Source organism: Giraffa tippelskirchi, chromosome 2, assembly GCF_054371585.1.
Source record: "Giraffa tippelskirchi isolate mGirTip1 chromosome 2, T2T-mGirTip1v1.2.pri, whole genome shotgun sequence".
In the NCBI taxonomy this organism is placed as follows: domain Eukaryota; kingdom Metazoa; phylum Chordata; class Mammalia; order Artiodactyla; family Giraffidae; genus Giraffa; species Giraffa tippelskirchi.
The window spans coordinates 235979185-236001013 of record NC_137276.1 but is presented as its reverse complement, the minus strand read 5'-3'; the positions used below and the strand labels follow the sequence as shown (position 1 = coordinate 236001013).

Sequence of the window (21829 nt, the reverse complement as noted above, 5' to 3'; positions counted from 1 at the left end):
AAAGATACTTAACATCATTCACTGGATAAATACAAGTTATAGTGAGAAATCACTGTGCACTGACTAGAAAGGCTAAAATTAAAAACTAAAAATATAATATGATAATACCAAGTGTTGGCAAGGATGTGGAATTGGTGGAAATTTCATTGTTGATGGTGGGAATACAAAATGGTATAGCCACTTGAAAAAGCATTTGGCCATTTCTTACAAAATAAACACACACTTAGCATAGGACCCAGCAATCACGCTCATAAGCATTTACCCAAGTGAAATAAAAAATTATGTCCACACAAAAATCTGTTTATGAATGACCAGAGCATCTTATGTATAATTGCTCAAGACTAGAAACAACCCAAATGTCTCTCAGCTGGGTAGTGAATAAAAAAGTGTGAAAGATCAATACAATGGGATACTGTTTACCAACAGAGAGTAAACTACTGATACACACCCATGGAAGAATCTCCAATACATTAAGGTAAATGGCAGCTGTTGTTGTTTAGTTGCTAAATCATGGCCAACTCTTTTGCAACTCTGTGGACTGTAACCCACCAGTCTCTTCTGTCCACGGGATTTCCCAGGCAAGAATACTGGAGTGGGTTGACATTTCCTTCTCCAGGGGATCCTTCTGACCCAGGGATGGAATGGAACCCTCGTCTCTTGCAATTGGCAGGTAGATTCTTTACCACTGAACCACCAGGGAAGCCAGTATCCAGATCCCAAAGTCTACCTACTGCATTATTCCGTTCACATGACACTCCTGAAAAGACAAAGCAACAGAGACAGAAAATAGATCAGGGATCGCCAAGGGGTGAATGTGGGGACAGGCTGTCTCCAAAGAGGCCACACATGGAGAATGTTCTTAGAATGATAAAGCTATTCTGTACTTTCATCATAAAGATGCCTATATAACTGCATATTTTGTCAAATCTTGCAGAAGTATAAATTATACCTCATTGAAAAAGGAAAAAAAACAATGTATCACTCTATTTTCAAATATAAGATTATGTTAATTATTGAACATGTCCTGAAAGAATACATTTTCTTTTTCACCCTCTTCTGGGATAATAACACAGTCTAGTATGAATGGGTATGGGCATTGAACCAGATGGAGAATTGGTGTTTCAGTGATAATGGCTTCTCTCCCTGCCTTCCTGTGACAGCTCTTTGTAAACCATACAGTTCTGGAATAAATTAGGAGATGTGAATTCGTTACTGACCCTCTCCCTCCAATCCAGAACTTAGAACCAGGCTACACGATGTAGCCTGCAGGCAGCAAAGGAACTCAGAAAGCACACTTATGCCCTAACTTGGAAGTGGGCTGAGACTCGGCCGCTGACTGCTTAGAATTCCAGGAGACAGTATTCCAGGAGAATATTCCAGTATTCCAGAATTCTAGGAGACAGGTGCCCCACTCAGGTAGATGCCATAGTGAGATAGGTCTTAATGACACATATCCTTTTTGAAGCTATTTCAGGGCTGAGAAATAGGGAAGTGATGGAAATAATGATATTAATAGTTACTGGCATTTATTGAGCACTTATATCCTTTCACTTTATTCACGTGATTTTATTTCATCCTCAGGGTTAATCTAGGACATGGATGTGAGTATCATCTATTCCTCATAAATAAGGGAAACAGGTCATCGAGAAGGGAATTAGGGGTCCTCAAGTCACACGTTTAGTATATGGTGGAGCCAGTATTTGGACCTGAGCTCTGAATCCAGTCCTCTTAGCCAAGGGAGAAGAAATAAGAAAATCACTTGTGCTTTTCATTTTGTAAACAATTTTAAAGTGTTCTCAGAGGTGCCTGAGAAGCCAGTGCAGCCAACTTGGGATGGTTCCCAGTTCAGTTCAGTCGCTCAGTCCTGTCCGACTCTTTGCGACCCCATGAACTGCAGCACACCAGGCCTCCCTGTCCATCACCAACTCCCGGAGTCTACCCAAACCCATGTCCATCGAGTCAGTGATGCCATCCAACCATCTCATCCTCTGTCGTCCCCTTCTCCTCCTGCCCCCAATCCTTCCCAGCATCAGGGTCTTTTCCAATGAGTCAGCTCTTCGCATCAGGTGGCCAAAGGATTGGAGTTTCAGTTTCAACATCAGCCGTTACCATTAATATCATGTAGGTAGATGTGCCTGTAGACTTCGTTTAAAACCACTCCTTGGCGCCCTCCTGTTACTGCTCCTCGCCTCTCGTGCACCAGCCAAGTGGTGTCCCAGGCCGCGGGGCTCACAAGCTCCCCTCATCTCACAAGCCCACCATTTAGTAGGCAACCGTGTTACCAAAAATAACTGCACTGTAGCTAAAGGGGAGGAGGCAAGAGGCGGGGGAGAATCTATCAGTTCATGGGGCGATACGCCGTATAGAGCTGGCCGGGGCGCGGGTTCACTTTCTGAAGTCACGTCTTCGGGATACTTGGGATGCACACGGGCCCCCTGAACCGTCCTACAGGAGGCTGCGAGCTTGGGCGGGAGCCACGACGGGGGCCGAGGCGGGGCTTCCGTGCTGGGCCTCCCCCACGGAGCACTTTGCAGCAGCAGCTACGACACAGCAGATGGAAAGAGGGGTGTGCGTCACAACGGCCCTCCGAAAGGAAGCTGCGGGCATCCTCCCAGAGCTCGGGCGCGTCTTGTTTCCTCCGTTCTTAGGTGCCCACGGCGGACACTGAGTGTCCCCACAGGACTTCCCAGGAGGCCGGGGGGTTAGCATAAATGCTGACTGGTGATGGGCTTGCTCACACATTCCAAGAGGACCCATGTCCAGAAAAAATGGCAAAGAGCAAAGCAATATTTCAGGAGAAACAAACAAATAAAACCCTCATCCTCCAAGTGTGCAAAATACCATCCACGCCGGTGGACTTAACGAACCACAAGGATACGTCGTGCGTGGCTTGGCTGCAGGCAGTTCTGTCGGGACGCAGAGCAGCGACGGGGCCCGCGGTGTGGCGCTGCCTCTTCCAGGTACAGCTTCAGTGCTTTTTATCTCAGCTTGGAACACAAAGTGTGTGCTGATACTAATACTGATAAAAGCAGAAAGCCTGGCGCCATCTGCCATGGCAACGATCAAGATGGCAGATGCTTTTCATCAGCTTTATCTGAACTTTGCATTAATGGGAATTCAGAGACTGTGGGTGCGTTTTCAAAAAAAAAAAAAAAAGGACATTAAAATGATAGCACTCCTCTGAATAGAAGCAATTCATCAAATATCAACCTAGTCTCATTGCCTTTATCTCTCTTGTTAAAAAAATAAGGGAAAAAGAATCTTGTTCTGCTTCTGCTTGTTGTTTGTTTTCTAGTTTTATCCCTATGTAGGTGCCTCTGCAACAGTCCTAGAGCTTGACCCAGACCCCTCTGATCACAAGGAATTAGATACAGAGAGAACTGTCGCCTCCAAGCAGTCCTGCAGCTGCTACAGCAAATGGGATTTAAATGCGCAGTGTCTGAGGGCAGGGCAAAACCCGAAATAGTGGGTGAGTGTTCAGAGCCTACTGTGAGTAATAACAGAGGCATTTTTCAAATTGAAAAAACAAAGAAGAGATAAAGAAAAAAGAAATCAGATTCCAATAAGACTGTCCAGAACTTGAAGTTTATAGACAGATAGATAGATGGGATATTGAATATAAATATATACTGAAGTTTACAATTTATAGCAGCTATGCCTCTCTGCTATTCATTAGCTACAGTAGAATAGGACGATTTGCTATGTCCAGGAAAGGTGTGAATTGCTTTCAGCCCACGACTTTAGTGACATTGGCTAGGAAAGCACACAGGATGTGATGGTAGCTGCATGAGGTATACTGTGCAGTTCTGCTTCTTGGGTTTATTATACGTTATTTTCCATATAGCATTTTCTTTTCCTTTTGTCTTGTTAATTAAGTCTATATTTTTATCTATTTATAAATGGTATTGATTTGAGGGTGTTTACCCAGGCTTTTCCTATAAGTAGGATATGGGATTTCATATATGTGAGTAGAAACATTTCATGTTATTTCTCTCTCTAGTTTTTCTTTCTGTGCTTTACATGTATGTATGTCTTATCTACCCACAAAGCATGAGGATCAAAAATAGAGAGAAACAATAAAAAGTGGAGATGAATCAATGTATTTCTATGCATAGAAATAGATACGTGTATAAACATAAATACATACATACCCAGTACTGACCATTGTGCACACACATTCTCACAGACAGCCTACTAATAAAATAGACAGAAGCACGTCAGTTAGAGAGCAACGAACACATGAGGGACATATACAAACATTTCAAGTGAAAAAATCTTTGTAATGGCACAAATGGCTACCAGGAATTGAAGAGAGCCTCTTGAAAAGAACTTTTTTTCACCCTGAAAAGGAAAAAGAAGGGAAGTCAAACCAGAGAAGATGATTAGAAAAAAAAAAGGAAAAGAAAAAAAACCATGGAAGAGCTCTTGTATGAAACTGGAGCTGGACCTCTGACCTCGCGTGGTTCAGGGCCTGGGGAATGGGTTTCGGAGGACCTGGCAAGCCTGCCTCGTGGGTGGAGGGGTCCAGCTTCCAGCAGCCGCACAAAGGAGGCTCTGTGAGAGACCTCATCTCCTGATCATGACCGGGCTGATGGGGGGGTTTTTCCCCTAACATGATCACAGGAATACTTCCCCCGGTAACCTCTTTGTACAAGGTTCATTCTCAGATGTGTTTCCGATTCCTTATTTATTTTTTTAAAGAGTCAATGAAAGAGCAGCCTTTACAAGCGTCCGGCTGTCGGCTGGCATGCTCTGTGCTCGGCTGGCATGCTCTGTGCTCGGCTGGCATGCTCTGTGCTGAATTCCATAGGGCATCCGTGGATGAGAGTCTGTCCTTGCGCAAAATGCGAGAAGCGGAGTTTTGCTGTGACTTTTAGTCTACCTCATTATCTACTTTTCAAAGGAAAGGAGAAAGGTGGGCTGAATTTGAGAAACTGAAGGTCCCATGTCAAGCGCTTTACTATGCCCGTCTCCTGTGATAATGTATAACTTCCTTTGGGCTGAAAGTTTACCCTTGGCCCCCTCCACAGCATCTCAGTGTGAGGCACGGTTTGAAAAAAAAAAAAGGCCAAACTCCGTGCAAACTCCCATGTTATTCATAAGGAAAAGCAAGTTAGAATGACTCTCTTTATTATAATAAATGAGTAAATAACCACTTAGTCCCAACAACCCAATTAAGTAGTAAGCAGCCAAGTTCATATTTATAAAGGGGACGAAAATGGTAAAGTTATGTAAAAGAAAATGCTGTTATACACTGGGAACAAATCTCTAGCAATAGGACACAACTGCAGATCTTGTCGGGATGAGATGACTAAGAAATGCCAGGCTGATGGGAGGCAAGAACAGAAAAGAGAGATAATACGCAAGCGTCTTTGGTAGCAGAGCATCCTGAGGACGGGCTTTGCTGCAACGCTAGCCATGTACTCTAACGCTGGCCGCATGATTCTCCTAAGAGTTATCTTTGGAAAATCAAGTTGAAGTTTAGTCTTTCCTGGACTTCGTTTTTTAAGTCAAAAACTTCATGTTGGGTACAAGGTCAAAGTGCGAACTTTGTGTTTTATGTAGTACGGACAATAAAAGCCAGTCACATTACAGCCAACACTTCACAAAGGCAGGAAATGTTAAACCCCTAAAAAAAGACATCATATCAAATAAAGAACAGCCTTTTCACCTGAGGAAATTCAGTTTCGGGAAAACTTCGTTACTTTATCCTTATCTTCTCACTGAACCATGGACCAGGGAAAACTTTGTCCCAAGCTGGCCCCCATCCATGTATAGGCATCTGTGAATCACTGAAGCTGTGTGCCCTCCTGCAGCTAATAACTCTTTCATTCTAAATCTTGATGTCCTTTCTAAGATCATACCTTCAAGCGAAATATCATCCAATCAACTTGAGTCTCGCTGCTTTGCTGACGAACAGTGACGGCTATGTCATTGCTGTTGTAGTTTAGTCTCTAAGTCATGTCCGACTCTTCTGTAACCCCAAACATGTGGCCCGCCAAGCTCCTCTGTCCGTGGCATTCTCCAGGCAGGAGTACTAGAGTGAGTTGCCATTTCATCTCCCAGGGGATCTTTCCAACGCAGAGACCAAACCTGCATCTCCTGCATTGGCAGATGGTCTCTTTAACCACTAAGCCACAAGGGAAGCCTGAGAGCCCTGTTACACTAACTCAAAAACCAGCCCTGAGAGGGGAACAAATAAAAAAGGCATTTTTTATTTGTACAAAAACCAAGCTCTAAAACTTTTCATATAAATTCTCTCTTTGGTATACCAATCATAATTTAAAGGCACCACAGGAATTTTTATTCAAATGATCTTATAGGAACCTTTTATTAAAAAAGGAAGAGTGTATGTATCCAGTTGATAATAACTTATTACTATGTCTTCTGTGTACATATAAACTTTCCATATTGAGGTTACTTAGATAAGGTCTGCATGTATCATGGAAGATATCTGATAAAGGCCAGTACAATGTTATGAATTTCTTTATGCTAAGGGTCAAATTGTATTTCCCATGAGCAGATACCTTTTCTGTGTTGTTCAGTCACTCAGTTGTGTCTGACTCATTGCAATTCCATGGACTGCAGCATGTCAGACTTCCATATCCTTCACTGTCTCCCAGTGTTTGCTCAAACTCATCTCCGATGAGTTGGTGATGCCATCCAACCATCTCATCCTCCGTCGTCCCCTTCTCCCGCCTTCAGTCTTTCCCAGCATCATGATATTTTCCAATGAGTAGGCTCTTCGCATCAGGTGGCCAAAGTATTGGAACTTCAGCATCAGTCCTTCCAACGAATGCTCGGGGTTGACTCCCTTCAGGGCGCACTGGACCTTTTCTGTGCATGTTGTGTGCTAAGTCACTTCAATCATGTCTGACCCTTGGCGACCCCGTGGACTGTAGCCTGCCAGGATCCCCTGTCCATGGGATTCTCCAGGCAAGAATACTGGAGTGGGTTGCCATGCCCTTCTCCAGGGGATCTTCCCATCCCAGGGATCGAACCCACATCTCCTGCAGCTCCTGCATTGCAGCCAGGTTCTTTACCGCTGAACCACCGGGGAAGCCCACCTTTTCTATAAATGTCTCCCCAAAACAATACGTATTCCAAGGTATTGGGAAAAGCACAGTCGTTGGTTTTTTAATAGTTATGTTGAACTTGTAGCCAGTATACATCGAGTGTGTAGTTCATATAGAGCTTTATAATATTATCTCATTTAATTCTCAAAGCACTCCTATGAAGTAGGTCACTGGGAAGTGGTGGAGCTGGATAAAAATCCAGAGAATCCGGCTCAGGGGGGGCACTGTCACCCATTCTGCTCTCCAGATGCAAGGGTGTCTGCCTCCAAGGGGAGCCATGGTGGGATGTCCCCCCAGAAATGATTTCATGAGGGTGCTCTCACTGCCGGTCACCAGCCTCCACCAAGCAGAGAGCATCACGACGTATTCACATTCACTGGCCTTTTCCAATCTGTGAAACTAGGTTAGTGCTCACAGACTACAGCACACAAGCATCCCCTGAGGTGCTTGCTTAAAAATGCACATATCCAGGTCCCAAGCCCAGAATTTTGGAATTATCTGGCTTCAGTAAGTGGAAATGGTATGAGGCAATTCCACAGGCCAGTAAAGACCCATGTTTGATTCCTAGGCAGTGCTTTCTCTCTGCGGTGATGAATGACATTCCACAATGGTGGAGTCCACGTTAGTCACGCCCGCTGAACTAGCCAGTTGCTAAAGACACCCCAACCTGTTCAAATGTAGACTTTCCTTTGGCCTCACTCAGAGACACCCTGAATTGCATGATGTCTAATTTTCCTTCCAGCTCCAGCTCTTTGAATTTATCCTTATAAGTAATGTCTCAACCTCATATTCTCTGCAATTACCACAATAGTAGGGTTTGCCTGTGTACTATAAATAGAGTGCTCTGTACACACTGGCAATGAATAAGAAGAGATAACTAGCTCTTATCTCTGTCTCTCTTTCGTTCATTCAATTCATCATATACCTATTGCTCAATCAATGTGCCAATTGGTGAACTAAGTGCTGGGTATCCAATAGTGAATGAAACAGCTTACATTCTTACTCACATGGACCTGACAGTTTAAAAGGAAAGACCTGAATTCAGAATTGTTAGACACAAACAGGAAATGCAGGTTGCAAAGGGCCACATAAGAGGGGATATGTCTGTATTAGTAAGGTTAAGTTAGATATGCTGTAGTCACAAGTGAAAGTCGCCCGGTCGTGTCTGACTCTTTGTGACCCCACGGACTGAATTCTCCAGGCCAGAATACTGGAGTGGGTAGCCTCTCCCTTCTTCAGGGGATCTTCCTGACCCAGGAATCGAACTGGGGTCTCCTGCATTGCAGGTGGATTCTTTACCAACTGAGCTATCAGGGAAGACCATAGTCACAAAGTAAGCACCAAAACTCAGTACTACAAAGATGCTTTTCTCATCTGTGCACTGTATTCAGCATAGGGTTCTGCATCCTGCTGGTCATCACAGGCTCAGGCTGATGGAGGCTGTGCCATTTGGGATGTTACTTTTCACCACAAAAGAGAAGGGATAGGGAGAATCAGACAGGAATGAGACTCAGCTCATGGAATTGCCACCTGCCTTTTCCACTCTCCAGTCACTGGCCAGCAAAAGTCACATGACTCTTTTGCCTACCGAGCTAGGAAATATGGAGAAGCAAGATTTTTCATAAGTCTCTGCCCAGTAATCTAGCATAGAGACTCCAGAGGAGTCTCTCATGAAGAAAGAATGTTTACACTAAGACCTGAAGCATGATGGCAGAGTAGGGGAGGGTGCTTGGAGGTAAAGGTGTTCCCAGCTGAGGGAACCAGTCCAGGAGGCCAAGGGAGGGCATGGCAGCTGTGAAATGCCTAGTGGCTAGATGGTAGAGATTCGAGCAAAAGCTAAGGAGGGTGTGCAATTTGCTGCTTTACCCTAAGAGAGACAGAAAATCATTGGAAGTGTTTTTAATTTCAAATCCATCTGTTTTAATAATAAGTTTAGATAATCAAGTCAAACTTTATTTCTTGGTAACTTCTTAGTTAAAGTAACTATAAATGGTGTCTGTTTTTAAAAAGCAGCTTAGAGGGAAGCCATTATAGGATGCCCTTGGAGGTAAAATGTGAATCCTTATTCATGATTTTCTAACAGGATTAACCAAGTGATAATCTGTTAATTACTAAATAGTAAACACTAAAACCGGACATGGAACAACTGACTGGTTCCAAATTGGGAAAGGAGTACGTCAAGGCTGTATATTGTCACCCTGCTTATTTAACTTATATGCAGAGTACATCATGAGAAACGCTGGGCTGGAAGAAACACAAGCTGGAATCAAGATTGCTGGGAGAAATATCAATAACCTCAGATATGCGGATGATACCACCCTTATGGCAGAAAGTGAAAGGAACTAAAGAGCCTCTAGATGAAAGTGAAAGAGGAGAGTGAGAAAGCAGGCTTAAAACTCAACATTCAAAAAACTAAGATCATGGCATCCGGTCCCATTACTTCATGGCAAATAGATGGGGAAACAAAGGAGACAGTGACAGACTTTATTTTCCTGGGCTCCAAAATCACTGCAGATGGTGACTGCAGCCAAGAAATTAAAAGACGCTTGCTCCTTGGAAGAAAAATTATGATCAACCTAGACAGCATATTAAAAAGCAGAGACATTACTTTGCTGACAAACGTCCATCTAGTCAAAGCTATGGCTTTTCCAGTAGTCATGAGCTTTTCCAGTGTGGATGTGAGAGTTGGACCATAAAGAAAGCTGAGCACTGAAGAATTGATGCTTTTGAACTGTGGTGTTGGAGAAGACTCTTGCAAGTCCCTTGGACTGCAAGGAGATCCAACCAGTCCATCCTAAAGGAAATCAGTCCTGAATATTCATTGGAAGGACTGAAGCTGAAGCTTACGCTCCAATACTTTGGCCACCTGATGTGAAGAGCCAAGTTATTGGAAAAGACTCTGATGCTGGGAAAGATTGAAGGCGGGAGGAGAAGGGGCGACAGAGGATGAGATGGTTGGATGGCATCACCGACTCGATGGACATGAGTTTGAGCACCTCCGGGAGATAGTGAAGGACAGGGAAGCCTGGCGCGCTGCAGTCCACGGGTCACAAAGAGTCAGACATGACTGAGTGATTGAACTGAACTAAACTGTATCACTAAAACAGGGTTTGTTTGTTTGTTTATCTTGTCTGCCCACTAAATCCCCTAGGGAAGTCGTTAAGAATCCTCGTTCCCAGTTAGGGCAGAACCTCTGGGACTGGGGCCCAGGTATCAGTAAGATTGAAGCTCCACAGGGGATTCCAAGGTGGAGCCAAGGCTGAGAAGCCTCGTGAGCTTTCAGGGACAGTGGCTCTCAGAAAGACCCTGACGCGTGGGAACACATGTGGGAGTAACCCGGGAAGGCTTTGGAGCTACCCCTCGCCCAGACTCTGTTGAGCCTCTCTCCTCTGAGGAGGAAACAGCCCCTGGGAGTCACCACAGTGGGGCACAGAGGGCACGGTGCCCAACGGGACCGCGTCATAGGTCTCAGATGGGTTGGAGGCGCCCAGACGTTGAGAACTGATCTAGAGTGGCAGTGTCAAGCAGAGCGTCCCGCGATGAAGGGATTGTTCTATAATCTGTATTGTCCAGTATGCTCGCCATAAGCCACATGTGAAAACTGAGCCCTTCAAATGTGACCCAGGAACTGGATTTTAAATTTTTATCTAAAATTTTCACTTTAGTTTAATTAACTTTTAATTTCATTTAAATTTTAAACTAAAAATTTTCATTTTAATTTAATTATTTTTAATTAATTTAAGCTGAAATGGAAATAAGTGTGCCCAACAATGAGTATATTGTGTAGCGTGGATCTAGAGCCTTACCCTCAAACGGCTGTCCTAATTACACTTCATAAGCACTATGCATGTATGTGTCTATTGCTTAAGAATATTATGTATCAGATCCATCCTTTTTCTATAAAAAAATTTCCATTTTTTAACCAAGGTATATGAGTAGATGGATGGATGGTTTGTTCTCTGAAACCCACTTCTTAATCAGTTCAGTTCAGTCGCTCAGTCGTGTCCGACTCTTTGCGACCCCATGAATTGCAGCACGCTAGGCCATCACCAACTCCCGGAGTCTACCCAAACCCATGTCCATCAAGTCGGTGATGCCATCCAACCATCTCATCCTCTGTCGTCCCCTTCTCTTCCTGCCCCCAATCCTACCCAGCATTAGGGTCTTTTCCAATGAGTCAACCCTTTGCATGAGGTGCCTAAAGTATTGGAGTTTCAGCTTCAACATCAGACCTTCCAATGAACACCCAGGATTGATCCCTTTCACTTCTTAATATGAAGCAGCAATTACTTCCAGGTTGACAGTCACATGGTGGTGAGCTACCTAGAAACTTCAAGGTCATCTACTCTAGAATTATTAGTCGAAATATCCAGTGGAGCCATGCCGGAAAGACAAATGAGAGAAGCATGTCATCTGCACGTTAAACCCATGGAAATAGAAACATTCTGGCGTCTCCCTTGGATCCTGGGGGTCTCGGTCTGCCTGTCTGGGGCCCCCATCCTTTTCCTGTCTAACATTGCCACTTGTCGCTTTAGCCCCTCATCTCCAGAAGAGAAAACTCTGATGCAGGTCAGGGCCCCTGAGGTAGGAGGGGTCAGTATTTAACTAAGGTCAAAACCACATCAGCAGATAGAATTTTAAGGCTGAAATAGATGTGAGGTCAGCAGATCTAAGGGGCTTGGAAAAACCACCTGACTCCATCTTGTTCCACTTTTCTACTCTATAAAATGGGACTATTTGTCTCTACCATACTCACCCACAGTCATAGGATTAGCTGCTGCCAGATCCAAAACTAGAACCCCAGTTAACTCTGTAGTTTCCTTTATAGTAAACTCTTACCCAAGCTTCTTGCAATAAGCCAGTGAAGTCAGATCTGCGGACATGCTTTAAATTTCTGTGCGAGTAACTATTAGTGTAGAACAATGCATTTCCACACCAGTGCTGATTGCTGTTGTCACCCTTGATCTTAAACATGGCACACTAAGCCACAGAGCACTCCTAAGTAGAATCAAAAGTAAGTTCAGAATATTTATAAATTATAACTTGAATATTTTAAACTCTGCCAGCTTATAACTGTCATATAAGTTACTTGCATCGGTTAGGAATTATTTTCAGCTGCTAACAACAGAAACTGAATATAACAGAGGCTTGAATAATAGAAGAGATTATTATTTGCTCATGAAAATTAAATCCATAGGTGTAGAGTCCATGCACAGAAGGCAATGGCACCTCATTCCAGTGTTCTTGCCTGGACAATCCCCTGGACAGAGGAGCCTGGTGGGCTGCCGTCTATGGGGTCGCAGAATCGGACACGACTGAAGCGACTTAGCAGCAGCAGCAGCAGCAGAGTCCATGGCTGTTGTGGAGGCCACCAACATGCTATTAGTTCAGTCAACAACTGGACAAACTCCAAAGATGATCTGGATTTTCCATCTTCCTAGGGAGAAACTGTTTGGGATTTTTAGATGGCAATTTTTCTAATTTCTTACAAGTCATAAGGTCCTACCTCTGCCTGGCATGCCATTTTGAGAACTTCTGCTTTCTAATCACAGTTTTCTATAATGGTACCAAAGAGTAACAGAGAAAGAACCCACTGTGTCCCATAAACAATACAACCATTTATATACAATCCAACATCACCGCATATAATATTTTTATAATGTTTCTGGTTGCCTGATAATTGGTTTCTAAAAATGAAATGCAAGCTCTAGACATGTATCAGCAAAATGCCCTTCAGAAAGGTTGGAACCACTTTTAATATCACTATTAGGGGATGAGAGCTTTGCTCACCAAATCCACCAGCAGTAAGAATGTTCTACTTTTTTCTCCCAAAGGTAGGAAGTAAGGGAAAACAAGGTATGTATAAATAGATTGAACTGTTGTTTTATTTTTTTTACCCTCTGAATTATGACCGGGCAGCCATGAAATGCAGTTCAGCAGGTGTGATGACCTTTTAATGGAGGCTGTTGGAAGAACTACCTCTTGGGATGCCGTGAAAGCCATCACATAAAGTGGCTGCCATCAATGAGACAAGAAAGTCACTGAAGTCAAGAAGGTCATCAAAGAACAACCTGAATGGTAAAAAGGGGGTCTCAAACACATGTCCTAGCTCATTTTGATACCCCCACACCCCTCTCAGTACATACACACACACACCATCCACAACATCACTTCGGAAGCTGGATAAAAAAGTTAAGTTGTTGGATTGGATAAAAAGTTAAGTTGTTGCTAACCAAATATTTCAAGCAATTTCAGAACTGCTAAAAAAAAAAAAGTCGACAATGTAGTAACCAAGTTATTACAAATTATTAGAATTCATCTGGTTTTTGAGATCAAATTTGCAGATTAGCTGACTATCGCTGATAAAACTGCCGCAACTTCCCAGCGGCTTCGGCCCTTCGGAAATAAATGTGCACATCTACAGTGGACACAACTATTTCTAACATGGAGGTGTGGCTTTAAATAAATACTTATGTTTTACCATGATCACATGAGTGTATTTGAGAGAAGCATAGGACTGGTATAATGGTTTGTGAACGACTGAAGTGATTTAAGCAATATTTTTAAGAGAAGCTGAACTTTTAATCCATAATTTAAAGAAATGGAGAAGTGAGATTTGGATCATGCTGGGAAGGTCTTAAAACACAAATTTGAGATGACTGGGGAAAAGGAAAAGGGGACAAGCACGAAGGAGGGACAAATCTAGCAGGAGTAGGTGGGTGACAAATGAAGAAATGGCATAGAATCCCTTCAAACAGGAAAATCCAGTTCAAGTAGCTGGAGGCTTTCAGCAGCAATGGAAGAAGATTGATTTGACTAGAGCCGTGAAGAGCCGCTGGAAGTTTAAAGCTACTGAATACCTTGATCCCAGTGCCAGGCAGAAGAAATTATTTGGGGTCATAATGCAGAATAATTTGGAGTGGACAGAGAGAGTGTGTTGGAGTTGAGAAAGAAGCATGTTCTAGTAATCCAAGAAGTAAACCAGGAACGGAGAACAGTACGGACATAGGGAAGAAATGGACAACGCCAGGCCTGTCAGGAAAGGGCGTGTCAGAAACTGTTACAGCGGCTCCTGGGCTGTGTCCTGGGGGCAGCACTCAGCCCTGGCAATGGCGCCAACATGGCGGAGGCTCTCCTTCCGCATGGCAGGTACGACCTTTGCGTCCAGAAAACGTTAGCAATTTCCTTCCTTCTTCCTTTCGTGAGGGCGATAGGGTTCGCTCAGTGTCTCGAAACCCTTCTTGAGCTATTTCCGTCCTCAGCAGCCGTGGCTTCTTAGTGGGAGCGGGTGCCCCTCTCGGGTGACTGCTGGTGGCAGAAAGGAGGCGAAGATCGCTCTGGAGTCTGGGTCAGTGGATGATAAAGATGGCATAGGAAGAGAAAGCAGCAGGCGAAATTTCCAGCAGCTGAAGAACAGGAAACGGGACGGGCTGCACAGACAGGAATGCAGGTCACCCGCGGTTATTGTATTGGAGCGGGCGGGAGCTGGAGCCGAGTTCCATTTGGAATGCAGCGAGAGCAGTCCTGCAAGACGGATCGCATTAATATGAAAAGAATATTATTGAAATCAAGAAGGTACAACAGAGGGCAACCAGGAAGATACAAGGACTCGAGGACCTTAATTATTTACAAAGGTTGAAAACAGAGTTGTTCTACTTTCTCTGTTAAAAAAAGAAAAGAAAATGCAAAGGGAATTCAGGAAGAATGTCCTGGATTCCAAGGTGGCAGGATAGAGGGAGCTTTGCAAGGACTAAAAGCCAGAAACAAAGAAAAAAGAGGAGGCTGGTCCCTAAGCCAAGAAAGAATATGGTATTAAATAAGTTTTAGTGGGATTCCTTTACAAAGACAGGGGTAAATTTACAGTTCAAACTACTATGCAGGTTCAGATTGCTAATATATGTGTAGTGTACATAGGCCTATGTGTCTTTATACAAAGACTATATATTTTAAGGAGATAAGCATTACAAAGGAAAGTAATTATGGGGTGACACAATTGCAGATTCAACTAGACTTACAGAGATTTCCTGTTCTAAAATTTCCTGTGTTCTATAGCCCTTTCATGTAATTTTCATTGTTTTGAGTGCCCATTGGCAATACAGACTAAACACTAAAACAATCTAGAATGATAGTCAAGTGAAACTTACAGGAAAGTAAATCCAATCTTGAGCTGTCAAAACACCACTTAAAAAAACGGTATATTGACACTCAGTCAAACCAAGGAAACGCTGCAGAATACCTTCCAAGAAGGAAACCGAAGAGGCACTGACAGTTCCTATTACCCTGACCATCAGGTGCCCAACCCACCCCAAACTCACAGTGGGCTCTGAAGTTTTCAATCTATGCTGCATACTGTAACATAAACAGGGATTTGCTAAATGCTTATCATACACTCTGCAACCTATTTTGAAACATGAAATACAACTGTAAGGCCTAGTCTTTGTTTCCAAGAAGTTAATACTATTTTTCTTGTTGACAGCTGAATCCCTAGGACTAAGCACTGTGTTTGCTATTTCATAGATGCTCAATAAATTGGGAAGTTATAAGGGACAATGTCAGCTACTATTTATGGAGAACCTAGAGAGGATTAGGCTTTTTTAATACCTTCTTGCTTTTAATCTTCATGAAGACCCTGTGAAGTAGGTAGTTGAATTCCTATTTTATGAAGGCATAAAGATGCTAAGTCCATCATGTAGGGGCACACAGCCTATAAGTAGCAGAAAGAGGGCTCAAGGCCAGACCTATGCACCTCCCTCAGAGCCATGATGCATCCTATAATCTAGTAGTAAAACTAAGATAAATGCATGCAACACAATAAGTGATACAAAATGCCCAATACTTTTAAGCTAGGAGATACGGCTCAAATGCCACATATTGTGGAGATTCTGAGACAATGAAGCCCAGAGTGATCAGGAATGTCTTAGAGATGGGACCATAGGAAGGACCTTGAACAATGAGAGGGTAGAGGGAGCAGTCACCCCAAATCTGCTGTGTGGTGAGCTCGTAGCAAAAGTTAATGGTTGCAGACCAGACTGGAAATATCTGAATGAAAAGCCTCTCATAGAGGAAATTGGTACACACACTTCCCTCGTGATAATCTCTTTGTGACTGAAAGAGGGAGAATGTTTAAAAACACTGACTCCAGTCTCTTAGACTTTTGCAGGGAAAGTTGATGTCATTCGTGATAAGAAGGCAAAGATTTCTACTGCCCCTTCCTATTTATGCCTAAGGTTTCAGCTGACCCATGTCAAACAAGGAGTGGTAATCTCAAAATTCATATTAGCGTTTGGGGCTGCTAAAACTCTGCTGTCTGAGACAGTGGGCACTGGTCATATAAGGCTGTGGAGCATGCAAAACGTGGTTGGACCAGTTTGAGGTGTGCTGTAAGTGAGATACACACCAGTTTTGAAGACTTAGTATTAAAAAAAGAAGGTAAAATACTCTATTATTTTTATAATCGTTGCATGTTGATAGTATTTGGGATGTGTTGAGCTAACTACAATATATTATTATGATTAATTTTACTTGTTTCTTTTTACTGTTTTAATGTGGCTAGTAGAAGATTTGAGCTTCCGAGGTGGCTCAGGGGCAAAGAATCCTCCTGCCACTGCAGGAGACTCGTGTTTGATCCGTGGGTCAGTGAGATCCCCTGGAGGAGGAAATGGCAACCCACTCGTCTTCTTGCCTGGAGAATCCCATGGACAGAGGAGCCTGGTGAGCTACAGTCCATGGCGTCACAGAGTCAGACACGACTGAGCGCCGCCCACGCACAACAGCAAGTGGCTCACATTATATTTCTACTGGTCCTGCATTAGTTTCCAGGGCTGCCACGACAAAGCACAACAGACAGGCTGGCTTCACAGCAGAAATTCTGAAGCCTGGAAGTTCAAGGTCAAGCTCTCAGGATTGGGTTCTTCTGAGGCCTCTCTCCTATCTTCTCTCTGTGTCTTCACATGGTCTGCATGTGTCTCTGTGTCCCAACTTCTTCTTATAAAGACACCAGTCGTAGGGATGAAAGCCCACCCTAATGACCACATTTAACCTTAATGACCTCTTTAAAGACCCTGTCTCCAAACAGTCATCCCTCAGGGCATTAGTTCCAAAATACCAAAAGCAATGGATGCTCAGGGCTGCCCTAGTGGCTCAGATGGTAATCGGGATGCAATGCAGGAGACCCAGGTTCAGTCCCTGGGTTGGGAAGATCCAGTAGAGAAGGGAAGGGGCTACCCACTTCAGTATTCCTGCCTGGAGAATTCCATGGACAGAGGAGCCTGGCGGGCTACAGTTCATGGGATCGCCAAGAGCTGGACACGACTGAGTGGCTAACATATGGATGCTCAAGTCCTTTATATGAAATAGCATATTTGCATATATCAATGCACATCCTCCTGTATACTTTAAATCATCTCTAGATTATTTGTAATATCTTGTTGTTGTTCAGTCGCTAAGTTGTATCTGACTCTTTGCGACTCCATGGACTGCAGCACGCCAGGCATCCCTGTCCTTCACTGTCTCCCAGAATTTGCTCAAATTCAACGAGTTGGTGATGCCATCCAACCATCTCATCCTCTGTCATCCCCTTCTCCTCCTGCCCTCAATCTTTCCCAGCATCAGGGTCTTTTCCAATGAGTTGGCTCTTCACATCTAGTGGCCACATACAATGTAAGTCCTGTGTAAATAGCTCTTGATTTTTATTTATACACATCACTTTCTTCAAAATATGTCCTATCCATAAATCTTTCCCTTGTTCCAAATTGTATGTGGAGGTGATGTAACAAACTAACTTATCCTTACATCTTTTTAGGGTTGTTTGATTTTCTTTTTTTTGTTTAATTTGTAACTAACACATGATCATAAGAATGGTATGTTGGCACTATTTTCAGAATAATCATGACCAAAAAAAAAAAAATACCCACATATAATATACATCTTTTCTCCTTGGCTAGTTAGCCAAGTGTTCAGTGATTTGAATGAAGAGACAAGTTTTTAAAAAAATTCTAGTGGAAAAAAAAGTCACATGTTTCCTTCTAGACCAAATGCAGTTTCCACAGGTCTCTGGAAAAAAAATCCTGGGGTGCTGCTGAAGATTTCCAAGTCATCTCTCTCCAGTTCTCGCTCCTCAAACTGTGATCACTGGCCAGCGGCATCAGCCTCACACAGAAGCTTGTTATAAGTGTGGGTTCCCACGAGACCTACTGATTCCAAATTGGCGCTTTAAAATACCCCCAGCTGATCTCTATACACTTGAAATCGTAAGCCCCCTACAGCGACATTTGGGGTTCGAAATCATAGACAGCTCTTCTGTAAGAACTTCAGAACCCAGACAACAAACATCTGTGACCCACCCCAACACTGAGTGGAATCATGGCAAGCCTAAGGATAGCATGTCTTCCTACATGATGGTGGAAATTCCGCAGCAGGCTCCCTATTCTTCCGGGACAGTCCTCACATAACCAAATGGATGGCCTGGCATTGTAGCCCACAGCCAGGGAGGAGTTCTCACCGACCTTTATGAACTCTGTGGGGAGGACAGTGAGAAAATGGAGACAGAAAATAGAAAGGGGTATGGACACAGAGACAGCAGCTTATGTGCGCTGGGCAGCCAAGGGTGGGTCACACCCCAGCAGAAAGAGGAGACCAGGCAAGAGCAGGAGGGTTAAAGACACCTTCCTCAGGTGAACCGAGCCACGCGGGGGTCACACCCCGAGTCTGGACAACATCAGGTCTTTCAAGAATAGACCGCTTTCTTGGCTCTCCTAAAGGAGTTGCCAGCCCACCCTGCAAAATCCTGTCATTTCCTGGCAGGTTTTAGGGCCAAAGGACTTGCCCTCAGGCCATGAGTCCCATCAGCATTTACGTGTCAATTTCAAAGTGGCAGTCGTGAAAGGAAAAGGCCCAGTTGCTCAATCTATTTCAGTAACAATAATAATAATAATCTAAAGGTCTCTAACCTGTTAGCGATGCACTGATAAGCCCTGAGTTTGCCATTATTGGAAGAAATGATGCTGGGCCAGAAAGGAGACCACAGATTGATTGATTTTTTTAATTTAATATCGGTTCATGGGGAGTCTGGCTTCTTTACTGTGGCAGCACCTGCTCATGCCATTATAGTTACAAGGCCTGTTGGAGAAGCTTTTTGGTAAAGGCTTGTTCCTATTATAAATACCGGTTGGGGTGAGTGGTTAATATCCCAACAGTTTCCTGTAATACTGAGCTAGATCAAGTCTGGCCCATATTGTTAATTCATGCAAATATCTTTGCATGCACACACACACACACACAAACGTTCTGCCAAAATCAACATCATTAATTAAGTTGTGGAGGAAATATTATCCAAGTCAATTCTTCAATTAATCACTAACTTCAGGTCAACGATGTGAACAAACAAGTTGCTTAAAGCTCATGTTTTGAACAGAAGTCAGTTCTAAAAGCTCAGTTTTTTAAGATTTATTTACTTTTGACTGTCCGGGGTCTTTGTTCCTGCACGGGCTTTTCTCTAGTTGGGGCGAGCGGAGGCTCTTTCTAGCTGCCCTGCACGGGCTTCTCATTGCGACGCTGTCTCTCGTTGCAGAGCACAGGCTTAACGGTGTGCTGGCTTCCGCGGCTGCAGCACGCGGGCTCGGTAGATGCTGCTCTCGGCTCTAGATCACATGGGCTTAGTGGCTCCAGGACATGTAGGATCACCCTGGATCAGGGATTGAACCTGTGTCTCCTGCATTGGCAGGCAGATTCCATATCACCGAACCATCAGGGAAGCCCCAAAGCCCAGCTATTAAAACAGTATTGTAAAAATACATACGTTTGAATTGCAATAAAACGACTTATCTCAAGCAACTCACGTATATTTCCACTTACTCGGGGACAAAAAAAAAGAATATTATGACTCAGTTCATGGTTCAATCAGTCAAGAAATAACTGTTAAGCACTTATAATGTGTGGTTCACTTATCCATATGAATGTGTGAATTACCATTCACAGTTGAAATTCCCAAACTCAAATATACACTGTAAAATATTTATATATACTATTGGACAGTAAGTGTAGATTCTATTTCCCTAGACCAATAGCCTGAAATGGGTTTTGCCTTTGGAAGGGAAGCTCTCCATCCTACAGCACACAATATAGTGGCTGAGCACACAGACCTGGACACACTTGGACCCCAGATCCCTTCTTGATCTCAGCCTCTTTTCAGCTATGTGACCATGGCCTGGGTGATCAACCTCTCTACATTTCAGAGTACCTCATTATACAAGAGTAACACTAGCATCTATCATCCTTGTTGTTATAAAGATTAAATGAGGTAACAGGTGGATAATTCCAGGGCAGGGATAGGGGAAGTCTAAAAATATTGACTTGCTTCAAGAATGACACATACATGGTCCCCCAAAGATGCCTATATTCTAATCTTCAAACTTCTGTGTATGTTATCATGGGTGACAAAGGGGATTACGTTTGCAGGTGGAATTAAGACTGTTACCTGGCTTTTAGAAGTTTATCCTGGATTATTCAGGTGGCCCCAATGTTACCTCAAACATCCTTGAAAGTGGAAGAGGGAGGCAAAACAGGGGTCGGAGTCAGACAAGACTTGGAGATGCTAGTCTTCCGGCTGTGAAGGTGGAGAAAGGCCACACGAGTCAAGGGATGCAGCTACGTCCAGAAGCTGGATGAGGCAAGGAAGTGGGGTCTCCCCTAGTGCCTCCAGTGGGAAGACAGTCCCACAACATCTTCATTCTAGCCCAATAAAGCCAATTTGAAAACTCTGACGTTCATAACTATGAGATAATAAATGTGTGTTGTTGAAACCATCAAGTCTGTGGTAATAGAGCAATAGGAAACTAATGCGTATGTCAAGGAAACAGGATCCAGCTTGCTTTTATAGTGAAAGTGAGAGTGATAAACCAACTGTTAACTATTCTGGGTGATTCTGGGGAACCTGGGTGAAGAGTGTAAGGAAACTTTTTTGCTGAATGTAACTTTCACAATATGTCTGAAGTTATGTCCAAAGTAAGTTTTTAAAAAGAGAAAAAAATGTTTGCATAGGGAGGAATCAGCTCTCCAGCATTCCTCCTGTACTCCCGACAACTAACTGTCCCTCTCTGACCTCAGGAAGAGATTGGAGTTTCATTCCCTTAAGTGGCTCTGACCTGGGATCACCAGGAAAACAGAGAAAGCGGGAGAGTCCTGGCTCTGGAGACTGGAGCTGAGGATAAAGTCTACTCGCCAAACGGCGGGCCTCCCCCGCCAAGCTTCAAACAGAGGCGGCCAGTTTGGTGCCCTGCCCCACCCCCTGGCAGAGTTTCGGTTAATCCTCTCTGGGAAAGCTGACTCATCCTAGAGAAGAGACCTATAGATAAAGATAGTCTGGGACCACCTCATGAAAGAGCAGGGCCACTGCTCAGTGGAGCCCAGAAGTTGGTGATAGTCATAGACACACTGTGATAGGCAGGATGACGCATCTTCAAAGATGCCCACGGCTTAGTCCTCAGAACCTGAATGTGTCAGTTCACCTGATAAAGGGAATTAAAGTGACAGAGGAATAAAGTTCCTAATTCACCACCCCTAAAATAGAGAGATTATTCTGCATTATCCGTGTTGGCCCAGTGTCACCACAAGGATCCTTAAAAAAAAGGATAGAGGCAAAGACGGAAGTCAGAGACAAAGGTGACTGTGAAAGCTGGTGTGGGTTGTGAAAAGCTTAACCCGCAATTACGGGCTTTAAAGACGGAGGAGGGGCCAGGATCCAGGGGATGAAGCAA

The 21829-nt window shown here is 43.7% G+C and overlaps 1 long non-coding RNA gene across 1 annotated transcript; it reads left to right on the top strand.

Annotated features, from left to right (window-relative positions):
* The first annotated feature begins 2575 nt into the window (after positions 1-2575).
* On the top strand, positions 2576-19907 carry LOC145539685 (uncharacterized). Its single transcript, XR_014077904.1, has 4 exons — positions 2576-2960; positions 12996-14225; positions 16630-16787; positions 18105-19907. It is a non-coding gene; the product is annotated as an uncharacterized LOC145539685 (long non-coding RNA).
* The last annotated feature ends 1922 nt before the right edge of the window (positions 19908-21829 follow it).